General features: G+C 38.5%; 1 protein-coding gene across 6 annotated transcripts in view; it reads right to left on the reverse strand.

The window, feature by feature from the left end:
• The window catches only part of SGMS2 (sphingomyelin synthase 2), an 89,478-nt gene that overhangs the window by 31,419 nt on the left and 41,305 nt on the right, over positions 1-16,754 (reverse strand). Inside the window, exon 1 of one of the 6 annotated variants that reach the window (XM_082600609.1) lies at positions 8,511-8,544. The exons of 4 other annotated variants lie outside the window; for them this stretch is intronic. The gene's annotated coding sequence lies outside the window, so the exon portion shown is untranslated. Of the gene's footprint in view, positions 1-1,967; positions 2,149-8,510; positions 8,545-16,754 lie in introns of those variants that run through there. One more of the 6 variants, XM_082600608.1, reaches the window with a different exon arrangement.

Raw genomic sequence — 16,754 nt, forward strand, 5'->3', positions numbered from 1 at the left:
TTCGCTTGCTGTTCACTAGTACATTAGAAGACAATATTAACACTTTGAGATTTGAGTGCAATCACCTTTAAGCAAGAATCCATAGAAAGGAGTTAAATAATCCTGCTCTAGTGTGGAGGCAAAGGTGAGACTTCAGCAGAAACATTTAACCCAGAGCCTGCGGTTAGTACACTTAGTACATTTCGTAGTTGTAAACAGAGGCAGATGCCTAAGAACAGGAAGCTTACTCAATCCCCAGTGCTGCTTCAGAAACTGCACCTAGGTACACTTTAACACAATTTCCTTATAGAGGTCTAAAGTCTAGAATTAGGACAGTTCAATATGTATTTAAAATACAATGGGTTACTTGTTATTATATTTCTGCTTAGTACTCTGTACCAATGAAACAAGTGCAAAAAATCGCTTAATATAGCCTAAGACATTAAGGGGAACACTTCCTGTTAGCAAGAATTAAACGCTGAAAAATTAAGGAAAAGGAAGCTTCTAGAATCTGCACCTTCAGCAGGTTAGTCCCATCTGCTTGCTGCAATTTAGGTGTGGTGTTCTACAGGCTTTGGTAGAGGGCAAAGGCAAGTGGGGAGCAGGAAGGCTAGACAACTCTTTGGGTTTTAAAGTCCTGTGCTGCAGCCCATCTGGCATCCTCAAGGCAGAGCACCATTTCATATAAGGAAAGGACAAAGTAGGAAAAGAAAGCAAGCATGGAAGACCCAGAAAGGTCTGTATAAAGCCCTCATTTCTCATTCTCTTATGCCAACCACAAAAAGGTTTTTTTGCAATGACTGGCCGAATAAGCCATTGCTTTCAAATGGTATGAGGCTATAAAAAGCCATACCTTCTCCAAACCCATTAAGGTCACTATATTTGGCTTCCAGAACTTAAACTACTATGTTGTATTTAAATAAATTATTTCTTTCTCAAAAGCACTTATTTGACCAACGCTTCCAACCTAGGCTTTGGTTTCTGCATATAACTGCAACATAAAGAATGGCACACGTGGGGAAGAGGCAGCAAAAGAGTAACTAAAAAGATTAAAATCCTGAGTCTAACAATGCCATTTCAACAATTTTAAGGAATACAAGTGACTGTTATATTGGGACTTGAAATAGATCTATAAAATATTTATCTATCAAATTTTAACTTATCTTAATAAATTAAGGAAAAGAAGAAACTCACAAAGTGTCCCTTTCTATAATTTTCACCAGAAAGTTTGCATATTTAAAAAATTTCACTTGAAGGAAATAAATTTGGTTTATACACCATAGTATTTAAATATTGTTTTGTGAAATATTAGTGAATATCTGGATTTTCAGAATAACTGTCAACAGACATGGTCTGCTAGGGAAAATGAGGCTGTTCAGAACTAAATCTCAATGTCTTTAGCAAGAGCAAGTGATCCAGGAACCTTCAGCTGTGTCAAAATGTTTTGAGGCATTTCTCTCTCAAAGCACGGAGAACAGCTCACTCAAGAGTTTTATTTCCTTTTGTGACCAACTGCGCTGGTTCACAAAGTTGCAAAGTTTAATAAACAAATGTGTCTTTTGTTGCCTACTCTATGAAATGTCCCCTGTATGAAGCTTGAGCACTCCACCACAAAGCGTAGGCGGCTGTTGGTATAATAAAGACCATAGAGTGAGTTTTTGCACACCACTGGTTTCGTAGTGACCCTTAGCCAACTTCCTGTTTCTCTTAAGCAAAAATCTAGAACAGGATACACAGTTCTTATTTTGTATTTCTTTTAGGAATACCATAATACCATAATATGATGAATTCCAATACACCCAAGCTGTCCCTCCAGGAGATAATTAGAAAAAGAGGGAAGAGAGTTTGGAAAGAAAAGGGATAACAGTACAAGAGTCAGAGTTTTTACAAGGAAGCCTTAAAAGAGAAAGACAATACGGAAAAGTATAGACATTAGAGATGCACTTAAATGGCTCCTAGTAAGACATGTTCCATAAAAGGGCACTTACAGCTTGGGGAGTCCAGAGGGGCACTGTAGGTGAGCATTAATCCTTGTCATCAAAACCAGGAGAGTCCAGAGGATTTGGCTAGAAAACCAAAAAACTGGTAGGGATTGGGGGCTGGCACTGTTACACAGCAACATAGTTTTGAAAGTCTGGGGACCACCTTTACTGAAACATTTCTACCCAAGCAATAGTACATACAACCACAGTAAAATTAATTCAGCATATGAAAAAGTCAGATATTCTATTTAGCAGAAATGGTTAGGTATTATATGTAAATAAATAAATATATAATTATAACATATAGATAGGTTCTATACAAATAACATGTAAAATCCTTGAAGTATGATGATTTATTTAATCAAGGCTTTCACGTGGGCCTTGCCTCTCATCTTTATTTGCAGATTAAGTCAGCTTTTCATTCTCACAATCTTTGCAGTAAGGGCAGGTGATTTCATGAACCCAAGCCCTGAAGTCCACCCTCAAAAGCCACTGGGAGAACATGGAAAGAGACAACAGGAACAGAGAATGATTTTTGCTGGTTTATCTATGCAGTGAGTGAAGAATGGTCAGGAAAGGAAACAGAAGTAAAGGATAAAATTGCCAGAGTTCATTGCCTTACTTTCTACACCTCCTCTGACAAATCCTAAGAAAAGAATTTCTGTGACTAAATGTCTCCCAATTTCTAAAAACAAAAACTTCCTACAGAACTTCTCACTGACAGATTAAATACACAAGCTTCTACCCGATTGTAACCCATGGATGAGAATACTGGGAAGTCACCTTGAAACAAAGCCCATTAAAATGTAGTTTAAGCTGTAATCAGAAAGAAGCATACAAAATACGAGTTACTGGTAGGATCATCAATCGGTACAATTTTTTTGAAAATCTCTCTTTTTAAACACATGATGAGTTTTAAAAAATGCTTATACTTCTTGACATATTATAATAACTATTACTAACAATTTATTTGGAACAAGTTTTAAATACAGAAAAAACATTATCCAAAAATACATTCAGTGAAACATTAAAACAGTCTAAATGTCTACAGTAGACATTTTGAAGGATCCATGAACTGCATTAAACTTACTGTTTAAAAAACAGTACTGGGCTTCCCTGGTGGCGCAGTGGTTGAGAGTCCACCTGCCGATGTAGGGGACACGGGTTCGTGCCCTGGTCTGGGAAGATCCCACATGCCACGGAGCGGCTGGGCCCGTGAGCCATGGCCACTGAGCCTGCGCGTCCGGAGCCTGTGCTCCGCAACGGGAGAGGCCACAACAGTGAGAGGCCCGCGTACCGGGGGGAAAAAAAATGGTACCATATTCTTATTTTCTTAAAATGTAAATGTATGACATTTTAAAAAACAAGTTAATAATAAATACACCAAAATAAAGGTAAGGTGTTAATGCTGGTCGTGAGATTTACCAATTATTTTTGTTTTATTTGGTACTTTCCTATTTTCTCCAAATTTTCTATGATAAAAGTATTCACCCATATATCTAGATACAACTGTATTCTCAAATAATTTATTAAAATTATGTTTAAGATTTTAATGATGAGGATATTACAGTATGATTTCAGCAATGTACAGACATATGTTACATATATATTTTTAAAAGTCTGAAGAAAATATACCGAATAGTAATACTGCTTGATGAATTTATGGGTGATTTTAATTTTTTTCTTTATTCTGGATTGTATTTTCTCATTTTCCACATTAATCAGTCTTATAATCAGGAAAATGCTAATGGCTATTTTAACTATAGAAATATTGACAGAGTTAATTTTGGTTCATACAATTTCAAATATGTAAAAAATGCACGTACAGAACAGTCAGTGCACAAGTACACTAAAATATTAAGAATGGTTGTCCAAGTGGCAGGAGTATGAGATTTTTTTCCTTCCTACATTCGTGTAGAGGCCACATTAAAAACATTTTCATTACCAATGTGTCATTTTATAGCTAAAAGTATTGGAAACCACATATAGTTGTTGCTGTTGTTTTCACAGAAATATGTATTTACTGAAATCTCTTTATTTCATGTCTTCACTCAGCCTCAATTAACGGCAATAAAAAGTATATGCTTAAGACTGTTGCGTTTTGGGGCTTCCCTGGTGGCACAGTGGTTAAGAATCCGCCTGCCAATGCAGGGGACATGGGTTTGAGCCCTGGTCCGGGCTGGGAAGATCCCACATGTCACGGAGCAACTAGGTCTGTGAGCCACAACTACTGAGCCTGCGCTCTAGAGCCCGCGAGCCACAACTACTGAAGCCGGAGCACCTAGAGCCTGTACTCCACAACAAAAGAAGCCACCACAATGAGAAGCCCGTGCACCGCAACGAAGAGTAGCCCCCACTAGTCGCCCACTAGAGAAAGCCCACATACAGCAACGAAGACCCAAGACAGCACAAAAAAATAAATAAATTTATTTAAAAAAATATATATATAGTGCTATGAAGAAAAATAAAACAGGAGGGTTATTCAAAGTTAGATCAGGCTTATGAGGCAACACTCAATTTAAAATTTTTAAATGAATACTCATTATCAGAAAAAAAAATCAGTACACCATCAAGTCAAAGAACATCAAGACATCTATGTTCCAACCTGCTGAGACCCAATTACAATAAATAGCTTCTAGAAACCTGCACAAATATAACTTTTTAAAAAATATTTATTCATTTATTTGGCTGCTCCCAGTCTTAGTTGCGGCATGTAGGACCTTTTAGTTGCAGCATGCGAACTCTTAGTTGTGACATGTGGGATCTAGTTCCCTGACCAGGGATCGAACCCAGGCCCCCTGCATTGGGAGCGTGAAGTCTAGCCACTGGACCACCAGGGAAGTCCCACAAATATAACTTTTTAAAACTAAAAAGGAATTCCACCAAAAATGCTCCCATACTCAGTTGTGGATTTTTGCTTTCGAGTCCTTTCCATTTCTAATAGATTGAAATAATGTATGAATGTTTACAGTATTCTAATTCTATTCTGTTTTTTAGAAGTCATAATGGACGGTTAAAAAAATTGATCACCCCAGTGCATCTTCCAAGAAATGTTTAACCCACATGAGGATTTAAGAAAAGGTTAAAGATGCAATATTATTATGTAAACACAGGAAGAATAAAAACAAAGATATTATGTGGGGACAGAAGAGCTGAAGCTACCAAATATCTAATAAGGATTCAGAACTCAATTTGACTTTCAATGCAGAAATTTTATTTTATCTTAAATAGGTAGGATAGAAACTACAGATATAGAAAACTTAAAAAGCTGTTTAATGAAACAGAGCGACCAAACTCAAGATAAGCAATACTCAAAGGTTAAATATATAGCAAATGTTGCAACACTGCTGAAAGCCTGAAAGGTGAGGCAAATGAATGGCCAGCCAACCAGAAGAGAGAACTATTTCTGGCCTTCCCTTCTGTGTGGAATTCGGCTCTAAGTGCTCAGGAAGGTAGCAGAAGAGAAGGCTGGCTCCTATCCTCAGGAGGTGTTTGATTAAGTAACTCCCACTCTCCCCTTCCACCCAGAAGTCACTTAAAAAGACCAATGAGCAACAAAAACAACTTTTACAAATTAGAGAAGAGCCTGAAATAACATTTGAAGTTTAGTAAAACCATGTACCTGATAGAAGTAAAAGTAAAAAGAAAATTCAAATAATGAACATAAATGGGGAGGGTGGGGAGGGAAACATATATATATGTCTTAGAAACTTTATAAAAGTCTAGGGTATATAGATGAAAACTGAAAACAAAAATTTTAAAAACTAGGATAGTCTTTTTTTTTTTTTAAACAGCTTTTTAAAATGCCAAGTTCTACTAATCAGTAATGAATAGAAAATCATTCTATTAGGTTTAGCACTGGTCTATCCTTGGGAGTAAACTATGGTCAGACTGTTTTCTACAGAGTGAAGCAGGTTCAGAAAAACACAGGATGATTAAAAGCACTGTCTCTAAACCTGAACCTCATGCCAAGAGGTACTCAGGAAACGCTATAAACTCAATGCTCAATTAGTATCAGGAAGTTAAAAGATGTAATTCCATATTTAATCTTATTTCCATTAAATGTAATTTTCATTGATGACTCTACATAAATAAAAGTATTTGACTATAAATACTCACTTGAAAATTTCTTTAAATGTTATCAAAAACCTATATTTAAAATAAATTGAAACAAAGTAGCAGCCTAGAAGTTTTTCATTTTCTGGTTTTTTGTTTTCATTTTTTTCTTCTGTAGCTTAATCCACAACAATAAAGATATTAGAAGATTGCAAGCCCGTTTCCAAGGCTTGTACTGAACAAGCCCCAAAATGACATTCTGGTTAATGTGTTTATATACTTTAGAGGTACTTCTTCAGAATGTCAGAAAGGATGATGGGTTGATGGGGGGTATCTTTAAAGGAAATGAAGGAATTCCATTGGGGGGGGGTATTTGTAGGGTAAATAAAACCTTAGTTATCATCTGGGCTTCAAACTCCCTCCTCTGCTGCCCTGCCAGTCAGCCCAGGTCCTGTCCATTTTAATCTTCCATCTATCCACCTAACTCTGCTCTCTCTAGCTTAGTTCAGCTCACAAACACCCTTCCTTACAGAGGGCGTGAATTAGTCCAAACATATCAATAGTTACAACAAATTTTTAATGGATTAAATCCATCCACCAAAAAGATACACTAAAATTTTTTTTTAATAAAAAGAAAGCTGATGTAGTACTAGGAGTATCGGGTACTACTCGTATTTTGGACTACTGAATACAAAGTGAAAGTATTAAGAAGAAGTGGATAATAGAGAACAGGTCACTAAGAAGACCTGAAGTTATGAACCTTGCACAAGGAGAAACTGAAGCGCCACAGTCACTGTGGGAAAAGGACTGAGCAAGTACTTAATGCAGCACTCCCTCCCTCTCTGGTTTTGTTCCCAGTCCATTTCCTGCTTTACTGGCTTCCTTAAAGCCCTTAAATGGCTCCCTCTGGCCAAAAGTCCATTGCTTATTTTGACTTAAAAAACAACAAAAAACAAACAAAAACAAAACACCTTATAATAGAAAATTTCAAATGTTGTATTGAAAGTAGAGAGAATAGTACAGCAAACCTCATCAGCTACAATGATCATCATGGGAAATCTATTTCATCTATCCTCTACCCTGGGTTTTTTTGGAAACAATCCCAAACATCATTTCACTTGTAAATATTTCAGTATGCCTCTTTAAGGCTCTCTTTAAAAAAACAAAAACAAAAGCAAAAACAACAAAACACTAATGCCATTATAGGTAAACAAAATAAACTTTCTTTCCTTAATGACAAATATCTGATCAGATCACCTTTCCCCAATTATCTTTTTTCCCCAGACTGCTTCTCAGATGCTGGTGTGTCCTTCTGACGGGTGACACTGCTTACAAGGACCTTCATAATCTGGCCTCTGCCCTCCTTTTCAGGCTGTCTGTGAGTCGTTTTTTTTTTTTTTTTCCTTTCCCTAAATCCTGTGTTTCCAGACATAACTGCTTAACTTCTGTTCCCTTCACATGCAGTATCTCCTCTTACCAGGCCTTTCCATACAATTTTCCAGCAGCCCAAACCTCCTCTTGCCCCTACCCTCTTGCTTGCCCACCTGCCTCTCATGCTTCAGGTTCCAGCTTAGATGTCACTTCCTCCAAAAAACCTTTCTCGCTACAACTCCTGGACTCAGAAATGAATTGTCAAACACAGCACTCACTGCCCAGAGAGGGTACAAAACCTAGTGTCCCTGTTGAAAGACAAATGCCAATTTATAACTTCCAGCTTGTTAGATAGAAACCAACCTTCCCCTCTGGGGTGCTTTGTGTCTGACATTTTCATGGTACGGTCACCATTCGTTATTTTGCGCTTTGACTATATATTCATGCACAATTATTATACAAACCTCTTATAAATGGTGTTCTAGAGGGGCAAATCAGACATCAGTGCAAAGATTTCAGTAGTAAGAAAATCCACAGAATTACTTAAACATTATATTTAATAATCATGAAGCTTTCAAATGTGAATTAGATATTTGGCAAATATCTGGGTGTGGTAGTGACAGGGACAAAAGAGCTAGTGGCCACAGAAGACCCTAACTCTAAAAAAAGCTCAGAATCCTATTGTTACTGGAGCACATAATTGCTTCATTTTATTCTAAAAGTGGCACCAACTCTAAAAACAAAAATGCACTCATCAAGGACATTAGTGTACTTCAACAGATAACTGGCTAAATAAACTGACTTTCTCTGCATAGACTTTCACCAAAGTGCAATCAGAAACCTATATTTGAAGATCAACTGTCAGAAAGTTTTCTTGGAAATGTTGGCTGACCACTTTGGTAGCTTTCCTTATCTACAAAAATAAGGCCATGCATAATAACTAGGCACACGAGAAGACTTCTCTGGGGCTTTAACAAATCTAATTCACATTGTGAAGTCAATTGATTACTGTATTTTTGGTGATTCCACCAAAGACAGTTAAAGAAAGCAAACAAAAATCTCATTTCTCACAGAAAGAAAAGAAGTAGGGTAAGGTACCTTCCTGATAAAGAGTGTACTAACCATCAGAGGGTCTAGGTATTTCCTCTTAGCGCTCAGAACACCATGAGATTGGTCCTGTGGGTGAGAAATCGATTCTCTCAAAGGTTTAACATTTTTTGGCATTTTAATTAGCTTGATGCAGGTAATTTATGGGTAACAGGTCCATATGAGTTTATTAAAACAATGAACAACAAAAGTTCACTCAATAACCATGGCCCCTAAAACATGCCCTTGCTAATACCAGAAAAAAAATAAATACAGGTCAACCATGTATGGTAACATCTTAGAATCCTAAGATCTGGGTTCTAACCCTGACTCTACTACTTGATGAGAATTAAAGCAATCCCCTTGGTCCTCAGTTTCTTCTGCCTTACCTGTCTCACATTCTCAAATAGGGGACTATGTTAAATGATTGGCCATTGGCATATTACAATTTAAAAATGGTTAGCTTATGTCTTTATTTCTCAATGTCAGAAGTCATCCTGTCAGAACAGACTGCATGAAAAGGGAAATAAATTCATGGAAGAATCACTCATTAGGTTCCATCCACTATTTGGGCATCTGTATGGAGTAAGAAGACTTTTGCGGGGGGCCTGATGCAGAACCCCTTTCCTACCATGACTGAAGCCAATTAAATAAGATTTTAACAAAGAGCTTCTGACCTCATGTTAATTAAATAGAGAAGAAATAAGACATTAAAACTGAAGAAAATAATTTCATAAGGTTGAAGTGAAAGGTCCTATCCCATAGAATAAGAGGTGGTTAATTAGTTGCAAGGTAAATAGAAAGTTATTGAGTCAGCTCAGGACCAACACCAAAGGATATAAAAGAATCAAGTATTATTCTTTATTATACCAACTGACCACTATGTGGATGCAGATTCAAAATTAGGAAATAATACAAATTAGTATAAACTATATTTTAAAAGGCCTTTTATGAAATACTAAAAATTAAGAAGTAAAAATATTCCAAGTAACTGGAAATTGTATATCTTGATTTGAAGAGTTAAACTACCTATTCCACTAGCATTAATGTTTAAAGGCAGACAATTTACAGAGTCAAATAAGACTAGATTTCTCTGGTAATTAGGATTAACAATCTTAGATTGATTTTTTTTTTTCTGGGTAGCAGACTATTCCAGTTTTAACATCACACATCTCTCTCTCACACACACACATACACACACACGCAGAGGAACAAATAACTTTAGAAAAGCAGCCGATCATGTGTTAGAACTTCATTAATTAAAATAACAAATTCCTACTGCAAACATTTTTGCAACAAATAAAGTAAGTGAACTCCATCAAAGTTCATTTGAATCGTTTGAGGCATTATTTATGGCTTCTTGTGTTTTTGAAAATAAGTTATGTTTGTTCAGTAAGCCTTTATGAATAATGGTTAATACAGTTTTCCATCAAATAACATAAAGATTCCTGATGAAAGATTGAGAATCTAAATTAATGGGAGGTACAAACTATTACCTATAAAATAAGCTACAAGGATATACTATACTACAGAGGGACTATAGCCAATGTTTTATAACAACTACAAATGTTGTATAACCTTTAAAAATTGTGAATCACTATATTGCACACTTGTAACTTATATAATATTACTGTATACCAATTATCCTTCAATAATTAATTACTGAATAATTAATTAATTAATGGGAAAACTCTAGGTTCTTTATAAAACAAGTCAAACTTAAAAGCATTCCCTGGGAATTCCGTGGCGCTCCACTGGTTAGGACTCCATGCTTCCAATGCAAGGGGCACGGATTCAATCCCTGGTTGGGGAACTAAGATCCCACATGCTGTGCAGAGTGGCCAGAAAAAAAAAGTATTTCCCCAAAATCAATACTCTACACTCAGAAAGTTATTCAAGGTATAAGACTCAATATAAAACAATGCTACCTTCAATGCTATATCCAGCGAATGAAGCACTATACATTGTGGCTTTAGGGAAAGTAAGAAATTTTAGAGTTAAATGGATTTGTCTCTTACCTTTTATAGAGAGTTAAAAGTTAACCTTAAGTCATTTGGCTACTAATTCGGTAATAAAGAAATCTGTATGGTTACTGAATAAAATGGTGTCAGGTACTAGTGCTGCACCATGGACTCGTGTGTTGAGCTCTTGAGACAACCCTGAGAGGCACTCCTCTAATCCCCTTCTTTCACTCGACTTTACAGTGGATCCCTCCCTGGGATGCATCCCCACCTGATAGAACCAGACTTTACAAATTCAGGAAGAAAAACAGTTCCTAATCTCACAACTCTCTCAAGTCACCCCGGCACTGCTGTGCCACTAGCCCAGCCCAACGTGCAGCAACATATTCTCAATCCAATCTGCTAGCGTTCTGCTTTCCCTTCAAAAAATAAATTCAAGGGAAGTGAGAACTCTTAAAAGATCAGACTGGGATTCAATGCCATGCCTTTCTCCCCTTACCTATGCTCCTCCCATTTCTTTAGTCTAGCCTACGGTTTGTAGTTTGCAGCCTACACAGGGTATCTCTTCTGCTGGGTTAGAAGGTGCAAGGACAGTCCACGTCTGGTTTGTGTCAATGTGGCCACCAGCCAAGGGACTGGCATTCAGAGGCACTAGAATGGCTGTGAATGAACGTGTCAGTTCACACACTGAAAGACTCCAGCTCTATCTCACCCTTTTCCAAAATACCCCCAGCACCTTTCTTTTTCTAAAGGAGTCAATAATGGATCTGCATAATTATAATTTCCATATGGGATACAAGATCCCAAAATTTCACCCAACTTAGAGTGCTTTACTTTAGGTGACTGCATTTTTAATTATAATACATCTTATATAAAGAGGGGGATAAAACATCAAGTATAAAAAATAGTAAAGCAAAAACCCATACATAGTTTCAGAATATTACTGATACCCTGGAAGCCCCCAAGCAATCTTCATGATTATATCCTCCTCCCCCTTCATAATCCTAATGTACTTTATCAATCTATAAATAATTTTCAAAGTATGTAATGCTGAAAACCCTTGGAGACGTTTCTTAAAAGATGCTATAGTTTCTATAATTGCAGTTCTCAAAATGATAAAAAGAATAGATAAATCCCTGAAAAGTTCCCACCTATTTTTGGGTTTTCCTTCATTCCCACACAATTCTGCCCCCACCCCTTACTTAGGGAGATGCCTGGAGGATGCAGGATGTGATTACACTTCCCCAGAGCTTATGATACCAGGCATTGGAGCTTCCCCAGCATCAACATGTTAATATGTACAACCACCTTACAGGGTAGGTACCATCATCACCTCCATGTGAGGCATGAGGAAGTGAAACCCAGAAATCCAGCAAGTGGTCAAAGGTGGGATTTGAACCCAGGCAATCTTAGCCACTCTGCTAGGTTTTCTGAAATCTTGGTCTATTTTAACAATCTGGAATGTGCTTTCCCTCCCCGCACCCCCCCCCCCGAAAGAGCAATGCATTTCCTTCCCCATGAGTCCTTCTGGGGAGAGATTTCACCTTTTTCTCCTCCATGTTTCCTTCCCACAGTTACCATGCAGATTAACAGTCTGTGTTTGCCCCGAGAGGTGACTTCCTTCCAGATATTAGCTGGCCCTACATTTTAATACACAGCTACTAGCTCTGGGTCATCTGATGCCTTCGGTGCCTGTGTGAATGTTTATCTAGCTCCCCAGTGACTTACAAGAAGGGCATTTCCTGGAAATCTTGCAGATGGACATTTCGCTGTGGTGAGATGTTTAGAGTGTCTGAATCACCCCTGTTGCCTAGTAACCTGTTTGGCAGGAGGAAAGTGACTCAGGCACAGGTACAGTCAGACGCAGGACAGATATTTACTCGGTGCAAACTCCTCCCAGCACTAGATGGTTGATTTCATGCTTAATCTTGACACTGTTCTTTCCCATGTCACTGGGAGCAGAGCTCCTTCGATTCTTTTCAAGTCAGGGAATTCAAAGACAACTATGCTGTGCACAGAATCTACGGATCCCTTGTAGCTGAAATACAGGCTACATTATTTTTTCTATTGAGTTCTGAAGAAGAGCTTTAACACAAAAAGCAATTACAGGATTCTTACATATAAAAGTGAACTGGAATTATATGCTGTCATGGAAGTTACTTGCCATCCCTGTAATAATTAATTCTCTCATGAATTCAGTTTATATATTCCTGAACAGTCCTGAGTCACTAATTCTGACCTCATAGTCAAAGAAGGAATTTTTTTCAGGCAACCAGAGGGTTGACTCATTTGGTGGGCCATATTTCAGGCCAGAAAATCTATTACACCTTTACATATACCTGTCTTTTTATCTGAAAGAATTGATACCATAATACAAGTAGCTTCAGAATTGAAGGGGTTCACCCTCAAACACCACTGTGAATATAAATAAATGTCAGGGCTTCCCTGGTGGTGCAGTGGTTAAAAACCCGCCTGCCAATGCAGGGGACACAGGTTCGAGCCCTGGTCTGGGAAGATCCCACATGCCGCGGAGCAACTAAGCCTGTGTGCCACAACTACTGAGCCTACCCTCTAGAGCCCGCGAGCCACAACTACTGAAGCCTGTGCGCCTACAGCCTGTGCTCCTCAATAAGAGAAGCCACCACAATGAGAAGCCCGTGCACTGCAATGAAGAGCAGCCCCCGCTCACCGCAACTAGAGAAAGCCCGCACGCAGCAACAAAGACCCAACGCAGCCAAAAATAAGTAAATAAATAAATGTCACTGGCAGCCTAAGGTCACCTTGCTGAGCTTTGTCTTTAAACATAAAGCAGCACGCGTGCCTAGGTCACTCTAGAAGCCAAAAATCTAGAATAAAATACTCTGGGTTTGCATTGTATGTAATTTCTTCCACCAGTTATTACTAGTTCCCTAATATTTTATGGATTCACCATTCTTTCTAATCATTTCTATGCATTAAATATTCAAAGGGGGAAAGTGGTTCTAAAAAAGCCACACACATGCACACATACCAGATACTATGTTGCTTTTTTGTCTGGTCCTTTTCAGCCCTGCAAGCTATGGACACAGAAAGTAAGATTGTAAGGATGTGCCTAAATGTTACCTCTAACCTTAGTGGGAAAGACCTGAATCCTAAATTTATTTAATGCTAATGGACTGAAGGGGACAAATATAATTTAGAAAGTTTTCTTCTTCCCTTGATCAAATAATATTCATCCTAACACAGGGGTTTCAGCATGCCTGATATCTTTAAGTACTATTAAAAGTATAATGAATAATAGATGTTTTATTTTGTTCTTGACAAAGGGGTGTATAAGTTTACTTAGCAAAGATTTTCATCTTAAATATATGTTAAAACTTTATCTTCTCCAAAATATTTTCTTTTTGAAAGGTGTTTTTAGGGAAAAATTTTTTTCCATGTCTAAAAATTTCTTGAAGTCCACCAGACAAATTCCATAGCAGATTTAAGAAATGGGTACTCTCGTTATCTACAACTGGATAACTGCAGATTACAATTACTGCTGGCAAGCAACATGGGGGGTGAATCGCTCTCCAAAGTATTGTTAAGTCCTTAACCATGTCTAAGCAGATTCTCCCAATTTGGGGTTCAGAGCTCATGAGTGGACCTGGTGCAGCCCTATGAAATGTTTAGGCTCATGCATATAACTGGGGATATAGAGCTTCATTCTTCAGATTCCCAAAATGGAGTTCAGACTTGGGAAACGAAACTGCCAGCAGAAAGCTTCGTATTTAAGCTCATGAATTTGTTGCTGACTACTTCCTTAATGCAAGTTTCAGTAACAAAAGAATGTTCGTTCCCATGCTATAACTGAAGATTTCTGATAACTAATGGGAATAGAGCTTCATCTATGATACCACCACAGTTTATTGCATTTGTGTACTCCGAAAGCTAAATTGCTCTTTTTTAAAAAATTTATTTATTTACTTATTTTTGGCTGTGTTGGGTCTTTGTTGCTGCGCACGGGCTTTCTCTAGTTGCGGCGAGCGGGGGCTACTCTTCGTTGCTGTGCTCAAGCTTCTCATTGCGGTGGCTCTTCTCGTTGTGGAGCACGGGCTCTGCGCACGCGGGCTTCAATAGTTGTGGCGCGCGGGCTCAGTAGTTTGGCTCACGGGCTCTAGAGGGCAGGCTCAATAGTTGTAGCGCATGGGCTTAGTTGCTCCGCGGCATGTGGGATCTTCCTGGACCAGGGCTCAAACCCCTGTCCCCTGCGTTGGCAGGCAGATTCTTAACCACTGAACCACCAGGGAAGTCCCTAAATTGCTAATTCTGCCTCATCTTTCAAAATCTTATTTAACCTTCATTTAGGTATTTGAATGTCTGCTATCTGAGTGCCTGTTATGACCAAGTAAACCAGACAAACCTAGGCCCTGACCTCACACAGCTTGTGTCAGTTGGGGAAACAAATAACTACAACACGAGGAGATAAATGTTTGGATAGTAAAATTAAGATGCTACAGGGACACACACGCCCCTCAGTTCAGGAAAGTCAGGGAAGGCTTCCTGGAAGAAGGACTTTTCAATTCAGATCTGAAGGATGAAGAAAAGTCAGGCAAAGTGCGGGTGGGGTTATTTAAGGCAGAAGGAATAGCACGTGCAAAGGCCTTAAGGAGCAAAGCAGAATGTGGTTTGTGTGTATGGGAACAAAAAGAAAGTCAGCTTGGCTGAAATGCGGAAAGGTTGGCTCATGAAGAGGCTAGTAAGGCCTTGTTATGATACTTGGATTTTGCCCCCAGGATAATGGGATCAAGGAGCGTTTTGTGTTTTGGAAGGATCCCACATATGATTTCCGACACTGAGAAACTGAGAAGATGAACATTTCTTACTCTCAGCAGAAAATTACCAGATCGTCCCTATACCCAAGGATAAATGTATAAGGGTCTTCGCAGAACCAATTTTCTGTAGCACCAGTGAGATGCTACCATGGGACCCAGGAAAGCAGAGTGGCTAAGAGCTCGGCCTATAGAGAAAGATGACCTAAATTCAAATTCTAGTCCTACCATGTTCTGGCCAGCCAATCACTTAACTTTGGGCAAATTGCTTAAACCCCTTCTGTCTCAAACTGGAGTTAATAACAGCTACCTCACAACGTTAAATGAGGTTCTATATGTAAAACACTAACAACAATGGCTGCCACAATGTCATTCCATCTTAGTTATTATCAACAAAAATACACCAGTCAACCGTAAGCATTAAGAACCACTGCTCTGGACTACATGTAATATTTTTAAACAGTACGAACACTTCTCTTCAGAAGCCATCTAATTTCTTTTTTAAAAAGCAGCTTAAAGAAATAAATCTTTATGTTTAACACTTTTATCAGTTTTCCATTTGAAAAATTTAAAACGGGATGCTAATATAATACAATTATGCAAAAATAAGCTTTATTTCATTCTTTAGACCTTATGTCCTATTTGGACAAAAATCTGCTATGTTAAGTGACGTTTCCAGAACTACTGGTTTGCAGTTAAGCTTCAAAATCAGAGCATACTTAGAAATCAGACTGACTAGCTAAAATTCTGTGGCTATGAATCCAGAAGAATATGAATAAATTCATTTACCTAATAATTAAATTATAGAAAATTAAAGCAAGAAGTTTTTAAGCCTAAGTATAGACACTGGGAAGACCGAAGAATCAATTGTGGATTCACCACTCAACATAAAACTCTCCAATATGGGCCTTCCCTGGTGGCACAGTGGTCAAGAATCTGCCTGCCAATGCAGGGGACATGGGTTCAATCCCTGGTCCGGGAAGATCTCATATGCCGCGAAGCAACTAAGCCCATGCGCCACGACTACTGAGCCTGAGCTCTAGAGCCCAGGAGCCACAACTACTGAGCCCGCACGCTCTAGGGCCTGCGTGCCACAACTGCTGAGTCCACGTGCTGCAACTACTGAAGCCCGCATGCCTAGAGCCCGTGCTCCACAACAAGAGAAGCCACTGCAATGAGAAGCCTGCGCACCGCAATGAAGAGTGGCCACCACTCACCACAACTAGAAAGCCTGCGCACAGCAACAAAGATCCAACGCAGCCAAAAATAAATAAATAAATTTATATTAAAAAAAAAACTCTCCAATATCCAGCCGCCGTCTTGTTGCCTCCACTTGTTAGATGTAAATGCTAAATCACAGTTAGAACTCTGAAGCACAGTTTACAATAACACACAGGCTACAAGTCAAGATATAATGTCAAAGGTCAATTAACTGCATGCTAAAAATATCTGTGTCGGTCACCACTAATACCAATATAGACAGAGAGAATATTAAAGTCTTTGCAAGCTGACTGGGTCAGGGTCCCCAA

The sequence above is a fragment of the Mesoplodon mirus genome, assembly GCF_964341445.2.
Source record: "Mesoplodon mirus genome assembly, chromosome: 2".
NCBI classification, from domain to species: Eukaryota; Metazoa; Chordata; class Mammalia; order Artiodactyla; family Ziphiidae; genus Mesoplodon; species Mesoplodon mirus.